Raw genomic sequence first — 15,846 nt, forward strand, 5'->3', positions numbered from 1 at the left:
AGGGGACAAGTCCAGGGGGTCTGGGCCTGAGTTGCATCTATACTGCAGAATGATGGAGTTTGGGCCTAAGCTCCTGCTAGACCAAGGCTCATACCTTCCACTCTTGTGAGGCCCTAGGTCCAAGTCAGGCAGAATTGTGTGTACATGGAAGGGTGGTTTGGGCTTGAGCCTGAGTCTGAGCCCAGGCTTACATTGCAGCACAGATATCCCCACAGTCATTTCTATGGAAGCAAGTGAAATGGAGTTTTTTAAAGGAGGTGGAAACGGAGAAGGCTCTGCGTTGAGCCTGTGGAACCCTAAAAGTAAAAGTCTCTACGGCAGACAAGCTCTTAAATTAACGGATTGCCAGTTAGCACCTTTGTAAAGGCTTGTCTGGACATGCCCCACTCACTTGTTCCAGGGCCCAAGCATTTGCAGTTTACTCTTGGAGCATGAAACCAAGACTTCCTTTGCTCCTTGCCTATTTCCGCACAGCGTATTGCATGAGTTGCACCTGCTCTCCTTATGGCAACCAAACTCACACTCTAAACAGGGCCAAGCAGGGGGGTGCTTTACTCCTTGTTCTGCTCAACCAAATAAGGACTGTGATGATCTAATCCAAAACTGGGAGAAGCAAAATGTACCCTAACAACCTGCTGCTAACTGGGGCTCACAGCATCCCTGGAATCAGCCCAACCCAGTGTAGGACCCTGCCTCACTTTCTCCACATATGCAAGCTGGCAGGCCAACTCACTAGTAGTGCATCAACCGAATCTCTCACCGGTGTCAGTATTTCAGTCTCTTTTCCAAGGGGTGCCTGTACTGTTTAAATACAGTGAATCAAAACAGGAACACCAAAACCTGCCATCTGGCCCCTGCTAAGGCCTCTGCTTCAGAGGGCTGCTGCTGCAACCTACGCTGCAGATATCCCCAGCCAATTTCTTCACCTAGCTGCCTGTCACACTGTCATAAATATAAAGGGAAGGGTAAACCCCTTTGAAATCCCTCCTGGCCAGGGGAAAGCTCCTCTCACCTGTAAAGGGTTAAGAAGCTAAAGGTAACCTCGCTGGCACCTGACCAAAATGACCAAAGAGGAGACAAGATACTTTCAAAAGCTGGGAGGAGGGAGAGAAACAAAGGGTCTGTGTGTCTGTCTATATGCTGGTTTCTGCCGGGGATAGACCAGGAATGGAGTCTTAGAACTTTTAGTAAGTAATCTAGCTAGGTATGTGTTAGATTATGATTTCTTTAAATGGCTGAGAAAAGAATTGTGCTGAATAGAATAACTATTTCTGTCTGTGTATCTTTTTTGTAACTTAAGGTTTTGCCTGGAGGGGTTCTCTATGTTTTTGAATCTAATTACCCTGTAAGATATCTACCATCCTGATTTTACAGGGGGGATTTCTTTATTTCTGTTTACTTCTATTTTTATTAAAAGTCTTCTTGTAAGAAAACTGAATGCTTTTTCATTGTTTTCAGATCCAAGGGTTTGGGTCTGTGGTCACCTATGCAAATTGGTGAGGCTTTTTACCAAACCTTGTCCAGGAAGTGGGGTGCAAGGTTTTGGGAAGTATTTTTGGGGGAAAGACGCGTCCAAACAGCTCTTCCCCAGTAACCAGTATTAGTTTGGTGGTGGTAGCGGCCAATCCAAGGACAAAGGGTGGAATATTTTGTACCTTGGGGAAGTTTTGACCTAAGCTGGTAAAGATAACCTTAGGAGGTTTTTAATGCAGGTCCCCACATCTGTACCCTAGAGTTCAGAGTGGGGGAGGAACCTTGAGAAGATAAAGGCTCAGCAGAATATCCCAACAAACCCTAGCAATCCTTCTCCAGGTACCACTTCCCATCCCAGAAAGTTCCCCCCCTACAAGGCAGGTGATGATACTGAGGCCTTCTTAGAAAACTTCGAAAGGGCCTGCCTTGGGTACAGCATCTCTACTGACCAATACATGGTAGAGCTGAGGCCACAGCTCAGTGGACCCTTAGCTGAGGTGGCGGCTGAAATGCCTAGAGAACACATGAACGAGCACGAACTGTTTAAATCCAAGGCGAGAGTCAGAATGGGGATAACACCCGAGCATTCTCATCAGAGGTTCAGAGCCCTAAGGTGGAAACCAGACGTGTCATTTACCCGACATGCCTACCACATTGTGAAACATTGGGATGCCTGGATATCAGGAGCAAGTGTTGAATCTCCAGTAGATGTGCCCTTCCTAATGCAAATGGAACAATTCTTAGAGGGTGTTCCTGAGGAAATAAAAAGATACATCCTAGATGGGAAGCCCAAAACTGGAATCGAGGCAGGAGAGATTGGAGCCAGATGGGTGGAGGTGGCAGAGAAGAAGAAGAAAACTGGTCGCAGTTGGAGCGGAGACCAGAAGGGACAACCCCAGACCCCACCCTATTACCGGGGGCCGCCCAAAGCCCCACCTACCTCCCAAAGAACCCTCCAGACCCCTTATCGTCCCACCACCCCGTTCTCCAGCAACCCTCCTTGCCCCAGTGACCCGTCAGCTGGACGATGTTTTAAATGTAACGAGCTGGGGCATGTAAAGGCCAACTGCCCCAAGAACCCCAACAGATTACAGTTCATTGCACTGGAATCACACCAGAGGTCCATAGGCCCAGATACCTCCCAGATACCCTTGGAGCGGAGGGAAACTGTGAGTGTGGGCGGGAAGAAGGTCACCGCGTGGAGGGACACCGGAGCACAAGTGTCAGCTATCCATGCTTCCTTAGTGGACCCCAATTTAATCAACCCAGAGATCCAAGTGACTATTCAACCCTTCAAGTCCAACTCTTTCAATTTGCCTACAGCCAAGTTGCCTGTCCAGTACAAAGGCTGGTCAGGAATGTGGACTTTTGCAGTCTATGATGATTATCCCATCCCCATGCTGTTGGGGGAAGACTTGGCCAATCATGTGAAGCAGGCCAAGAGGGTGGGAACGGTCACCCGCAGCCAGGCTAAACAAGCCGTGAGGCCTAGCTCTGTTCCGGAAACTTCTATCAGGACCCAGTCAGAGGTGATGGACCCGGACCCCAGGCCAATGTCTGCAACAGCAGTAGTGGATCCAGTCCCAGAGACCCAGACGCAACCAGTCCCAGAACCAGCCGAACAACCAACACCAGACCCATTGTCAGCACTGAATCCAGTACTTGCAACCTCAACACCAGAGGGCCCCACCGACCCTGAACTGGCAGCAGCCGATAACCCGACACAAGAGGCTCAGCCGGAGCCTGAATCCCAACATAGTGCACCAGCGGAGAGCAGTTCACAGTCAACAAAAACAGCTCCATCCCCTATATCGCTTCCAGAGGGACCAAGCCTAGGTCCACAATCCAATGAGGAACTGATGTCTCCAGCATCAAGGCAACAGTTCCAGACTGAACAGGAAGCAGATGAAAGCCTCCAGAGAGCTTGGACGGCGGCACGGAGCAACCCACCGCCTCTCAGCTCTTCTAATCGATCCAGGTTTGTTGTAGAAAGAGGACTTTTATACAAGGAAACTCTTTCTTGTGGACACCAGGAAGACTGGCATCCTCAGAGACAGTTGGTAGTTCCAACTAAATACCGGGCCAAGCTCTTGAGCTTAGCCCACGATCACCCTAGTGGCCATGCTGGGGTGAACAGGACCAAAGACCGTTTGGGGGGGTCATTCCACTGGGAGGGAATGGGCAAGGATGTTTCTACCTATGTCCAGTCTTGTGAGGTGTGCCAAAGAGTGGGAAAGCCCCAAGACCAGGTCAAAGCCCCTCTCCAGCCACTCCCCATCATTGAAGTTCCATTTCAGCGAGTAGCTGTGGATATTCTGGGTCCTTTTCCGAAAAAGGCAGCCAGAGGAAAGCAGTACATACTGACTTTTATGGATTTTGCCACCCGATGGCCGGAAGCAGTAGCTCTAAGCAACACCAGGGCTAAAAGAGTGTGCCAGGCACTAGCAGACATTTTTGCCAGGGTAGGTTGGCCCTCCGACATCCTCACAGATGCAGGGACTAATTTCCTGGCAGGAACTATGGAAAACCTTTGGGAAGCTCATGGGGTAAATCACCTGGTTGCCACTCCTTACCACCATCAAACAAATGGCATGGTGGAGAAGTTTAATGGAACTTTGGGGGCCATGATACGTAAATTCGTAAATGAGCACTCCAATGATTGGGACCTAGTGTTGCAGCAGTTGCTCTTTGCCTACAGAGCTGTACCACACCCCAGTTTAGGGTTTTCCCCATTTGAACTTGTATATGGCCGTGAGGTTAAGGGGCCATTGCAGTTGGTGAAGCAGCAATGGGAGGGATTTACACCTTCTCCAGGAACTAACATTCTGGACTTTGTAACCAACCTACAAAACACCCTCCGAACCTCTTTAGCCCTTGCTAAAGAAAACTTACAGGATGCTCAAAAAGAGCAAAAAGCCTGGTATGATAAACATGCCAGAGAGCGTTCCTTCAAAGTAGGGGACCAGGTCATGGTTTTAAAGGCGCTCCAGGCCCATAAAATGGAAGCATCGTGGGAAGGGCCATTCATGGTCCAGGAGCGCCTGGGAGCTGTTAATTATCTCATAGCATTCCCCACCTCCAACCGAAAGCCTAAGGTGTACCATATTAATTCTCTAAAGCCCTTTTATTCCAGAGAATTAAAGGTTTGTCAGTTTACAGCCCAGGGAGGAGACGACGCTGAGTGGACCGAAGGTGTCTACTACGAAGGGAAATGTGGTGGTGGTGGTGTGGAAGAGGTGAACCTCTCCATGACCCTTGGGCGTACGCAGCGACAGCAGATCAAGGAGCTGTGCACTAGCCACGCGCCAACGTTCTCAGCTACCCCAGGACTGACTGAACGGGCATACCACTCCATTGACACAGGTAATGCTCACCCAATTAGAGTCCAACCTTACCGGGTGTCTCCTCAAGCTAAAACTGCTATAGAAGGGAGATCCAGGATATGTTACAGATGGGTGTAATCCGCCCCTCTGAAAGTGCATGGACATCTCCAGTGGTTCTAGTTCCCAAACCAGATGGGGAAATACGTTTTTGCGTGGACTACCATAAGCTAAATGCTGTAACTCGCCCAGACAATTATCCAATGCCACGCACAGATGAGCTATTAGAGAAACTGGGACGGGCCCAGTTCATCTCTACCTTGGACTTAACCAAGGGGTACTGGCTGGTACTGCTAGATGAATCTGCCAAGGAAAGGTCAGCCTTCACCACACATCTCGGGCTGTATGAATTTAATGTACTCCCTTTCGGGCTGCGAAATGCACCCGCCACTTTCCAAAGACTTGTAGATGGTCTCCTAGCGGGATTAGGAGAATATGCAGTCGCCTACCTTGACGATGTGGCCATATTTTCGGATTCCTGGGCAGACCACCTGGAACATCTACAAAAAGTCCTTGAGCTCATAAGGGAGGCAGGACTAACTGTTAAGGCTAAGAAGTGTCAAATAGGCCTAAACAGAGTGACTTACCTTGGACACCAGGTGGGTCAAGGAACTATCAGCCCCCTACAGGCCAAAGTGGATGCTATCCAAAAGTGGCCTGTCCCAAAGACAAAGAAACAGGTTCAATCCTTCTTAGGCTTGGCCGGTTATTACAGACGATTTATACCGCACTACAGCCAAATCACCACCCCACTGACAGACCTAACCAAAAAGAAACAGCCAAATGCTGTTCAGTGGACCGAAAAGTGTCAGAAGGCCTTTAACAAGCTTAAAGCGACACTCATGTCTGACCCTGTACTAAGGGCCCCAGACTTTGACAAACCGTTCCTAGTAACCACAGATGCGTCCGAGCTTGGTGTGGGAGCAGTTTTAATGCAGAAAGGACCTGATCAAGACTTCCACCCTGTAGTGTTTCTCAGCAAAAAACTGTCTGAGAGGGAAAGCAACTGGTCAGTCACTGAAAAAGAATGTTACGCCATTGTCTACGCTCTGGAAAAGCTACGCCCATATGTTTGGGGACGGCATTTCCACCTGCAAACCGACCATGCTGCACTGAAGTGGCTTCACACCGTCAAAGAAACTAACAAAAAACTTCTTCGGTGGAGTTTAGCTCTCCAAGATTTTGATTTTGACATCCAACACATCTCAGGAGCTTCTAACAAAGTGATTGATGCACTCTCCCATGAAAGTTTCCCAGAATCAACTAGTTAAAATCGTCCTTGAGATGTGGAAAATATTGTTAGTCTTTATGTACTTGGTAGTATATTTAGAGATGCATGTGTCTTATTAACTGTTTTTCCTAGAGCTCCAGGAAGAAATCCCAGCCAGTGTTTCACCCTAGCTGAGATTTGGGGGGCGTGTCATAAATATAAAGGGAAGGGTAAACCCCTTTGAAATCCCTCCTGGCCAGGGGAAAGCTCCTCTCACCTGTAAAGGGTTAAGAAGCTAAAGGTAACCTCGCTGGCACCTGACCAAAATGACCAAAGAGGAGACAAGATACTTTCAAAAGCTGGGAGGAGGGAGAGAAACAAAGGGTCTGTGTGTCTGTCTATATGCTGGTTTCTGCCAGGGATAGACCAGGAATGGAGTCTTAGAACTTTTAGTAAGTAATCTAGCTAGGTATGTGTTAGATTATGATTTCTTTAAATGGCTGAGAAAAAGAATTGTGCTGAATAGAATAACTATTTCTGTCTGTGTATCTTTTTTGTAACTTAAGGTTTTGCCTAGAGGGGTTCTCTATGTTTTTGAATCTAATTACCCTGTAAGATATCTACCATCCTGATTTTACAGGGGGGATTTCTTTATTTCTATTTACTTCTATTTTTATTAAAAGTCTTCTTGTAAGAAAACTGAATGCTTTTTCTTTGTTCTCAGATCCAAGGGTTTGGGTACACTCTTTATGTATCCTTTCCCTGATGCATGGACTCCTGCAGAAGTCAGTCTACTCCTGCTGCTCTCACTATCAGCTCAGCTACATGCTGATTTTCATGAGGACAAGGCTTTCTTCAAGCTATGACCGGGCTTGAAGCTATTAGCTATCACCTGATCTCTGGCTTCACAGCTCAGCTGAGAGGCTGCTCATTAATCACAGTTGGGGGGCTGTATCCAACTCCCCTTAAAAGCCCAACCCCTCTTTACACCAATCCTATTCTCTCAATTTAGAGAAAGGAGTTGTAGACAAGGAAACCTGGATTGTCCAGAGTGAAGCTAGACTCCAGGTTATCCTCTATTAATTAACCTGGGTTATAAGCAATGCATTGCTCTCCACAAATAGATGTTTTAATAAATTATAAACACTTTATCCAATATATCTGCATCCTTAATGGATCAAGTGACCAGGAATTCTTTGGACTAAGTTGTGCTGTTTAGACATAGTCAGGGCTCAGGGTAGGGTTGTGTCATCCTGCCCCAGTGGGAGGGCAGGGTAAGGCTGTTCCTTGGGGCCTGCAGGAATGAGAAGGCTGCTCTGTCCAGGGGTGATTGGAGTGCTTAATAGGCCAGCATGGAAGGAAGAGGGATTGGACTCCACCTCCTATGAGACACGGATGTACAGAAGGTGTAATCTATGCGCTCCCCAGAGGACAAAGAATGCTATTATTCCTGGTCCCTGCACAGTATGTGCAAAGGAAGGGAGAGGGCCAGGGACAATCTGTTTTTTTGTGAGAGGGTAAAACACATACAGAGACAACTGGAAAGCATCCTTTTGCTGCAATTCAAGATAGCAACTGGCAGCATCTACTATGTGATCGGCCCAGTCCCGCAGATGATGGCAGCTCTATAGTCAAGGGGAATATCATGCAATGTGCCCAAAGGATTATGCTCTGCCTCTTGTAAAACATGCAGGGTTTCATTCCCCAGCAAGGTGATGGGGAGGGTTGGCTTAGATGAGCAAAATCTCATGCATTGCTACAAAATCTGTCACATGATATGACTAATCCAGGAATTATTTTTGCATAAAACTGCTTAACAATTTTTTTATCGATGGCCTTCAGTTACACCACTGATTAATTTAGCTGTTATAATGCAGGGTGAAATATGATGTGACATTAATATATTGTGACTGCTGTTTTGTATCAGGAACTGTATTAAAGAAAACTAGCACTCACATGGTACATTTGGTGCATTTACAGTAAGATGAGAGGTAAAGGGTGAATTTACTAAGCATCTTGCTAAATTAATATATGTCTGAGAAAGGAAGCACATGTAACCTGTAACAAGACATTTCTTTGGGAGCTTATTGTAGTGAAGTTCATTGAAAATGAACTTGATCCTGAAGGAATGAGTTCCAGTGGCAATTGGCTCCTGGACTCCAGATACCCCTATTAACTCTTCTAAAGGAGACACACTTCATCTTCTAGAGCTGCAGAATTCTGAATTATTTCCCAGTGGCAGAAAGCCTGTGATTATGCTGGCAATGGGGGTCCTGGAAGTGGAAGTGGAGGAATTCAGTGAGCCTGATGTGATGTGCTAAAGCAAGCTAGGGCTAGCAACCTGCATGTACAGCTCTCTTCTTGGCTGACATCTCTATTCTAGAAGTCACATGGGGAGGAGCAAAGAAGAGGTTCAATCAGTCTTAAAACTGAAAAATCCTAGCAGCTGGGCAGCCAGAGTCAATTCATTCCATTTCAGAGCCCCACATCAGTTGGGGGAAGGAATCAGCCTACCCCTACGCTACCGGGACCTCTCTACTTCTGGGAAGAGGGACTATTGTATTTTGTACCAGTTGGTGCTAAGGGTGCTTCAGTCCTAAATATAAAGTATAAAATTAACCCTGAGGGGATCACATATGCCTGGATTGCCATGGCCGACCTACGTCTATGGAGAGTAGCTTTCTGGTCTGTTATAGGGAGTGGGGCACAGGTGCACTGTGCTCTGGGTATCCTTAGGTGGCAGGTTAGAGCAGCTCGCAGGCTTTTATAACCTCTGTCAAAGCCAGTCAGAGGCACGCAGAAACTCAGGAAGCCATAATTATCTTCCTGATAGATTGCATTCTTTAACGCACTGAGCAGATTTCCTCCTTAACAGAGAGGATCTGGCCCAAAGAGCCTGATTACTCCTGTGTAAATAGGGAATAACACCACATTGGTACACAGTACAAATGACAGAAGAATGTGGCCCAAATGTTTTTATGCAAAACATGGCAGGGCCCTCTGGTGCTAGGTAGGTATGTATTAGTCATCTGTAACCCTTTTTCTGCCCTCTGAACTGTGCCTTTAAATTTCTAGGAGTCTGCTGAAGTCTGCTGCGATTTTGTGTACAGTTCAGACGTAGCCTGAGGGGGCCACTTGTGCTCTGTCTTATGGAGCCTCTATTTTTGTTCTTTCTTGTTTCCTTTAACCTACCATAAAAGTCATCCAGGGTCAAGGTGTAAGTTCCTCTCCAGGTGTGGAAAAATGTCACAGGACCTTCTAAGTGTTTCGCACACTCGCCTATTTTCAGCTGAGTTTATCTAACGGCACTGCATAGATATTAATATTCAGGTTGAATCCATATAGAGTACTGTGAAGGGAGGGAAATCACAAAAACTCTGTAAACTATCGGTAGGGAAGTTCACAGAGTTGTATTAACCTCGGCCCTTTGTAATGTAGGTCAGAATTTCAAAGGCCCACAACCAATTGGAACAAAAATTGAAGTGCTGCCCTTTCTGAACCAATTTGTCAAAGCTTTGAGGAATTTTGCTGAACTACGCAGACTTGCACAGGCCCCAGAGTAATCAGATGTAGAACAGTGGTGGCAGGGGACACAATGGGACAGATCTAAAGTCATCTTCTTGGTGGAACTGCTGCTAGGTAAAACTAATGCTGAGCTGACATTTACTAAGGACAAGCAGTGTTACAAAGCACTGAATTCACCTAAAACCTCTCTCTGTGTTAGTAGAATGATTAGATCTTTGAAATCCTGTACTGCAAATAAAGTTTTCTTTGTATTAATTCCTATAACTTTTTTTTTCTTGATATCCAGAATCTGTCCTTTTAGGAAGTCTTAAACTTACTCTGGGAATGTCCCATTTTTGAGATGAGAAGCCCATCTCTCCTACCTCTGCCATCTAGAGGCCTCTCCCCTGCAGATTTGCTTGCACTCCCTTTGTAGGTTAAAAATAAGGGCTGAAGCTTTGGGTGTGCTTCTGTCTTCCACACTGCAAAAAAGCATGCATCTGTATTCTATACCACACTTCCTCTGTTAAGTGGTTGGAAGAGGTGACTGGATGACTGACTGGTCCTTGAGCCTATTTCCAAGTCTGTAACAGAGTTGTCATCAGACATGGGGGGAAGTCTCTTCACGTATGTGTCCTTTGCTCATGCTACAGATGAGCAATAACAAAACACGCTTTCCACGTGTATTGGGAGTCTTTTAAATTTCAGTGATTGGAAATGCTCAGAAGAAAGCACCTAGAGAATTGCCAAGTATTCATACTGAAAAGGGGTATATAACTGTCAATGAATTTTAAAGCTCTTTATTGGCTTTGCTGATGTGCATGTTGGACCGATTATTAGGGCTCTTCTATAATAGCTACACCCACCCAGGAGCTAGGTCTCAAGAGCTAATGAATGTTGCAGTGGTGCAAAGATTTAAGCCTTAAACAGGATGCCAGAAGTGTTTCATAGGGCTCCTGTATATACAAATATAGATTCTCTTCTCACTTACACCTATGTAACTTTGTTGGCTCCACTCTTTGGTTGGTGTAAACTGTCCTTATTCTGTTTAAAATCATGGTCTTCAGGCCATCACTCCTGACTTACAGCAATGTAAATGAGAGGAGAATCAGGCCCCTACCATCCATATTTATTAATTTGTTTGATATTGTACTGCATTTTATCTCTGTAGGATATAAGTCTTTTCCAAATAGGTCACACAGCATCCATTTTCTTCAGAGCTTGCTATATAAAGCTCTATTTTTTAATTTTTATTTTTTATTATTATTATTTTTTAAATTTTGGTAATACCTGATGTCATGATCCCTGCCCCCAAAGAGCTGGCAATCTAGCTAGTGGCTGCAGTCCCACTCAGAAATATGGAAAAATAAAGCCACAGTAAAATAAATGTACCTTCATACCATTTCAATGTGCTATTCTCAGCTGGTCACTTAACAATCACTTCTCTAGATGAAGGATCTTTTTAGTTGCTTCAGTATTCTAGACCACATGGTATATAGTCTTTGCAACCCAGCAGGGGATGGAAAGCATTACATAGCCAAGCAGTTACAGCAGAGGACTGAAAGATGCTTTCTTAAGTGCCTTTTGCTAATGAGCTCCTGTGGAGCTAATGCAAGAAACAGAGGTACTCCTGAAATGTTGACCCATAGTTGCCAGGCTCCAATCTTAAGTAGTTGAATTAAGTACATAGTCCTGAACAAATTAATAAAACCTTTAAGGGAAGTAACTGCAGAATCAGTGAATTCTTCAAGCACATGCAGTGACAGGAATCTGGAATTCTTTTTTGCTACATACCATGAATGTCCTTTGGACAACAGACGGGTTTGCTGTCCCCAGTTTACAAGAGCAACCACTATGTGCATGTACTAGCCATTGTGGAACAAAAAAACCTCAAGTCTTCTTCCTTTAAGATTAGCAACTTGCATAACCTATGCCTGAAGAAAAAAATCATGACACAAGTTCTAAATTGAATTGTTTGCTTTTTCTTCTTCATTTTGTGTGTGTGTGTGTGCACATTTAAAATTCTGATTCTTTCTGCAGTATGCAGTTAAGCAACACACCTGCCCTGGCTGCCTTCCTGCACCTTTGAAGCACAGCTGACTTTAGCCCTTAGAGGGAGCCACAGACTTGACTATGGCTGTTTGAAGTAAAAATAGGGTTGAGCAACCAGTCTATCCATAATTAAGGAGGAAAAAAATGTTCAGGACTGTCTCTTTCCATTTTTCTAATTGACAGTGATGTCTGTGCACATCAGACACAGCGATGGTTTGTTTTGGCGAGAGCTCTCATCTGTTTGCTTCTCCTGATGAGTCTTTTGTGAAGAAGGCCTCAAACACAGTGTGAATTTTATCTTTTCTTTCACATTTTCACTGCCCTCCCATCAGGCCCCCCAAAATCATTTTATTCCAGATTCTACTGTAATTGCTCTGATGCTGACAAGCAGTTACACTCCAGGACTTGCCAAATTAAAAACACTGTACAGACCACTGCCCCCCCCCCAGCTTTAAAAAAAACAAATAAAAAACCTCCCTGGGGTTAGGCTGATGAGTTCACTGCACAGAAAAACCTCCATGAGTGCCTGGTTTTATGTTTTGCTCTGTCATTCTTTTCTCTGACCCTTATTGCAAGGGGAAGGGTTATTTGCTATCTTGATTTACCATCTGTGGATTATAACTGAACACTTATGCGAATTACATAGCTGAGATAGGTTTATATGGGTATGTCATAAAAACTGACTGGCAATCCTATTCTGCTGCATCAGCACTTGTCCTATCAGCTCTGGGACTGGGACGGTGCACACTTCATAAAGAAAATGGATGAGGAAACAAGCATGGCTTAGCCAGTTAAACACATTCTAAAACCCCCACCCTAAACCAGCTTTGTGTCAATTTAGTATTCTCAAAAGGTGCTGAAGTGACAGTGCCATGGACTCACGTCCTCTATTTAGCCGCACGACATCTACAGCTTAAGGAGGCAGTAGCAGCCTGACCCATCCCTGCTGCCACGCAGAGGGACACCTTTAGGGATAAAAGGGTACTTCAGTCTCCAATCAGCCCCAGTTGTGGGACTGCCAATTAGGATGCCAGTTGTGGGTGGCAGTTTCTGTGATGAAAACAGCTGTCTGCTAGACACCGGTATAATACTGTTCGCTCTGCAAAGGCCACAATCTAGGAGTCTGATGGTAATGACTTTCAGCCATGACTCTAGCTCGATTTGAACTGGTGAACTAAGTGTACGTCTACACTGCAATGAAACACCGGCCCAGGTCCACTGACTTGGGCTGCAGGGCTATACAATTGCAGTGTAAATGTTCAGGTTCAAGCAGGAGCTTGGGCTCTGGGACCCTTCCCCCTCGTCAGGTCTCAGAGCCTGGGCTCCAGCCTGAGCTCAAATGTCTCCATTCAACATCCCTCTTCTCTCCTAGTCCTGGCTTCGAGGGGGAGCGCCTCTTTACAAAGGAAGGAGAGCTGTGCTTGCCCATGGTCCCCTGTTTCTCTTCTGAATTATTCTCCTACTCAGTAGATGTTCTATTCCAGCGTAGGGATGTGGCTGGAATCCAGTACTGGCAAACACAAGTGTTCAAAAATCATGACTTAGGCCCTAAAAATCATATTTTAAAAAATAATAATTTGGAGTTATTGTTATTTGCCTTCTGGATTTTGAACCTTTTTGGGTCACGTTTTCAAGCTTTTCTCCACAACGATTAGGATTAGAAACTTACTAAAAAAAAACAACAAAAAAACCCCCAAACACCGAAAGCACAGATTCTGTTGTAGCTGCATGATGCCAGGACCTAGGGTACTAAGAAAAACCTCAAATATTGTGATGACAAAATTGCAAGAACTGGCAACACTGAGAATCTGTTTTAGGGAGGCTGATATCTTGTCAGAGATCTGCTTGGACAGCATTGGGAGCACTTTACGTACTGCCAAAGAATCACTTTGATGGCATAGCTAAGAGATATGCAATACTTCTGTCTCCTTGTCAATGTCACATCCTCAGTGATGTCAGCCCATGTTCTATTAGGTTGGTCCTCTTATCACAGCATAAACAAGGGAACCCTCCTAATGCCACTGCTGGAGAAAGCGGCTGACCAGCTAAGTCTAGTTAGGAACAATTCTCAGTTATGCAAGGAAATCAGTTATTTCTCTTCTTTCATTTTGACTTAAAGCATGATGGGGTTAGATCAGTTTCATTAGCTTCTCTGAACATTTGGCTGCTAGTTGTCGCTTTCACCTCAGTATCTGTCAATTCTTTTCTGAATTTGTTATATAGTCTTTATAGAAGAGTGTATTCTTGTGGCCCAATGAAGGGAGAGGACAGTGTGTATATTATATATAAACACATCTCTATGGGCACAACAGAGGAGGGATAGCTCAGTGGTTTGAGCATTGGCTTGCTAAACCCAGGGTTGTGAGCTCAATCCTTGAGGAGGCCATTTAGGGATCTGGGCCAAAAATTGGGGATTGGCCCTGCTTTGAGCAGGGGGTTGGACTAGATGACCTTCTGAGGTCCCTTCCAACCCTGATATTCTATGATTCTAACTTCATTATAGAATGAGTCACTGTAGCCAAGCTAACGCTTTTCTGATGCTGCATTCTGCATTCATGGCTTAAACATACAAGTAAAACTAAATATCAAGCGTGAGAGAGGCATTATTATCCAAAAGGATGTTTCCTATGAGGAGACAGAAGCAATGTGTGAAGCCTAGTACTTTTTTTTTTTTTTTTTTTTAATTATCCTCCTCAGGCTGAACAAAGAGTTACAACTATGCAGGGACGTTTTGGCATTTGACCCGGCAACTGAGGAAATCGGTGTCTGAGGAAAGTGCATCTGAGATGGTAGCAAAGTAAAATGGGAAGCTTTGTGTGAACTGGCCTGGCAAAGAGAGCTGGCATACAGAGGTGAAGGGAAAACTTTCCCAACCTCCAGCTTCCATATGATGCTTATTACTACGTGATAGAACGATTAAAATCTAATTGTCAGATCTCCTTGTCCTTGCTGGAAAAATTAGCAGTGGAGGAACTGGATCATTCCTGAGGGAGCAGTGCGGGTCAAATTCTCTTTCAAAAAGAGTGGAAGTGATTCTGAAAGGGCTTGTGACAGTTATAATAAAAATGTGACACCCTGGAGCACTGGTAAGAGATTGAACTTCACTGCCTGGCCTGAGTCACGTGCCCTGACTCAAGGTTACAAACGTTTATACTCCTGCCACATGACCAGTCAGTGGCTAATGTTATATCACCCATTCCTTAACACTGCTAGTTTGGTGTGGGGAAGGAAGCTGCTCTCTTTCATTCCTAGTAATACAAGCCACTCTTCCTGCAATACTTCCTGGAAGAGGAGGATGGGTCCCATCAAAGCCTATGGAAGCCAATAGGGTTTGGAGTACTGAGTTGCCCTCAGGAGGTACTAAGGTCTGGATCCACAAAATGTCATTGGGCTAGAGAGAGAATGAGAATGACTTGGTAGTCTGGTCGTTAGGGCGCCCACATGGAGACTCAGGGTCCAGTACCGTGCTTCAATTACTCTGGTTATCCACAGTGGAACAGCTTCAACAGGAAAGATTGAGGGAGCCCCACCCCAGAATACCCCATAGCTCAGGGGTTAGTGCGCTCTTGTGAGTGGTGGAAGATCCCCTATTCAATTTTTTTCCTCTTCCTATGCCTGAGGGGGAGGGATTGAACGTGGGTCTTTCACTTCCTGGGAGAGTGCTCTAACCACTAGGCAAAAAATCATAATGTGGGCAGCCAACAACCCCCTCCCCCAATTCTGAATGGAACCCAATCTGGTAGGCGGCCTCTGCACTTGCCCGCCGGATCTACCCTGCATGTTGGTTAGGTGGCTGAACACCTATCTTCCCTCGACTCATGGATCACTTGAAGGCTCAGGTGGGAGATAAGTGCCTGCCATGCCTACAGCAAGGCAGCAGTGCATGTACTCAGAGGTAGAAACTTAAGCACCGAGAGAATGTCTACCCTGAAAATTTAGTCACTGAGTGAGGTTAGGTGCTTACAGGCTATGGTGGGAGTTTTGGGAATTGCATTGGAGCCGAAAACTGGGACTTAAATACTTCACAGGCCCATATTCTTCAAAGGTTCTGTGTTTCTGCGAGTTGCAGCCAAATCCAAACCCTTGCTGGTAGGTTGGGCTTTATCAGGATATCCAGAAGCACTTCCACTGTTACCCAAAAGAATAGAAAATTTCAGTCACATAGGTATCCTGGATCCTACTACTAGGTGGGGGGGCGGGAGGGCGGGGTGGAGAAATTGTCAATGG

This window comes from Eretmochelys imbricata, chromosome 7 (genome assembly GCF_965152235.1).
Source record: "Eretmochelys imbricata isolate rEreImb1 chromosome 7, rEreImb1.hap1, whole genome shotgun sequence".
Taxonomy (NCBI): domain Eukaryota; kingdom Metazoa; phylum Chordata; order Testudines; family Cheloniidae; genus Eretmochelys; species Eretmochelys imbricata.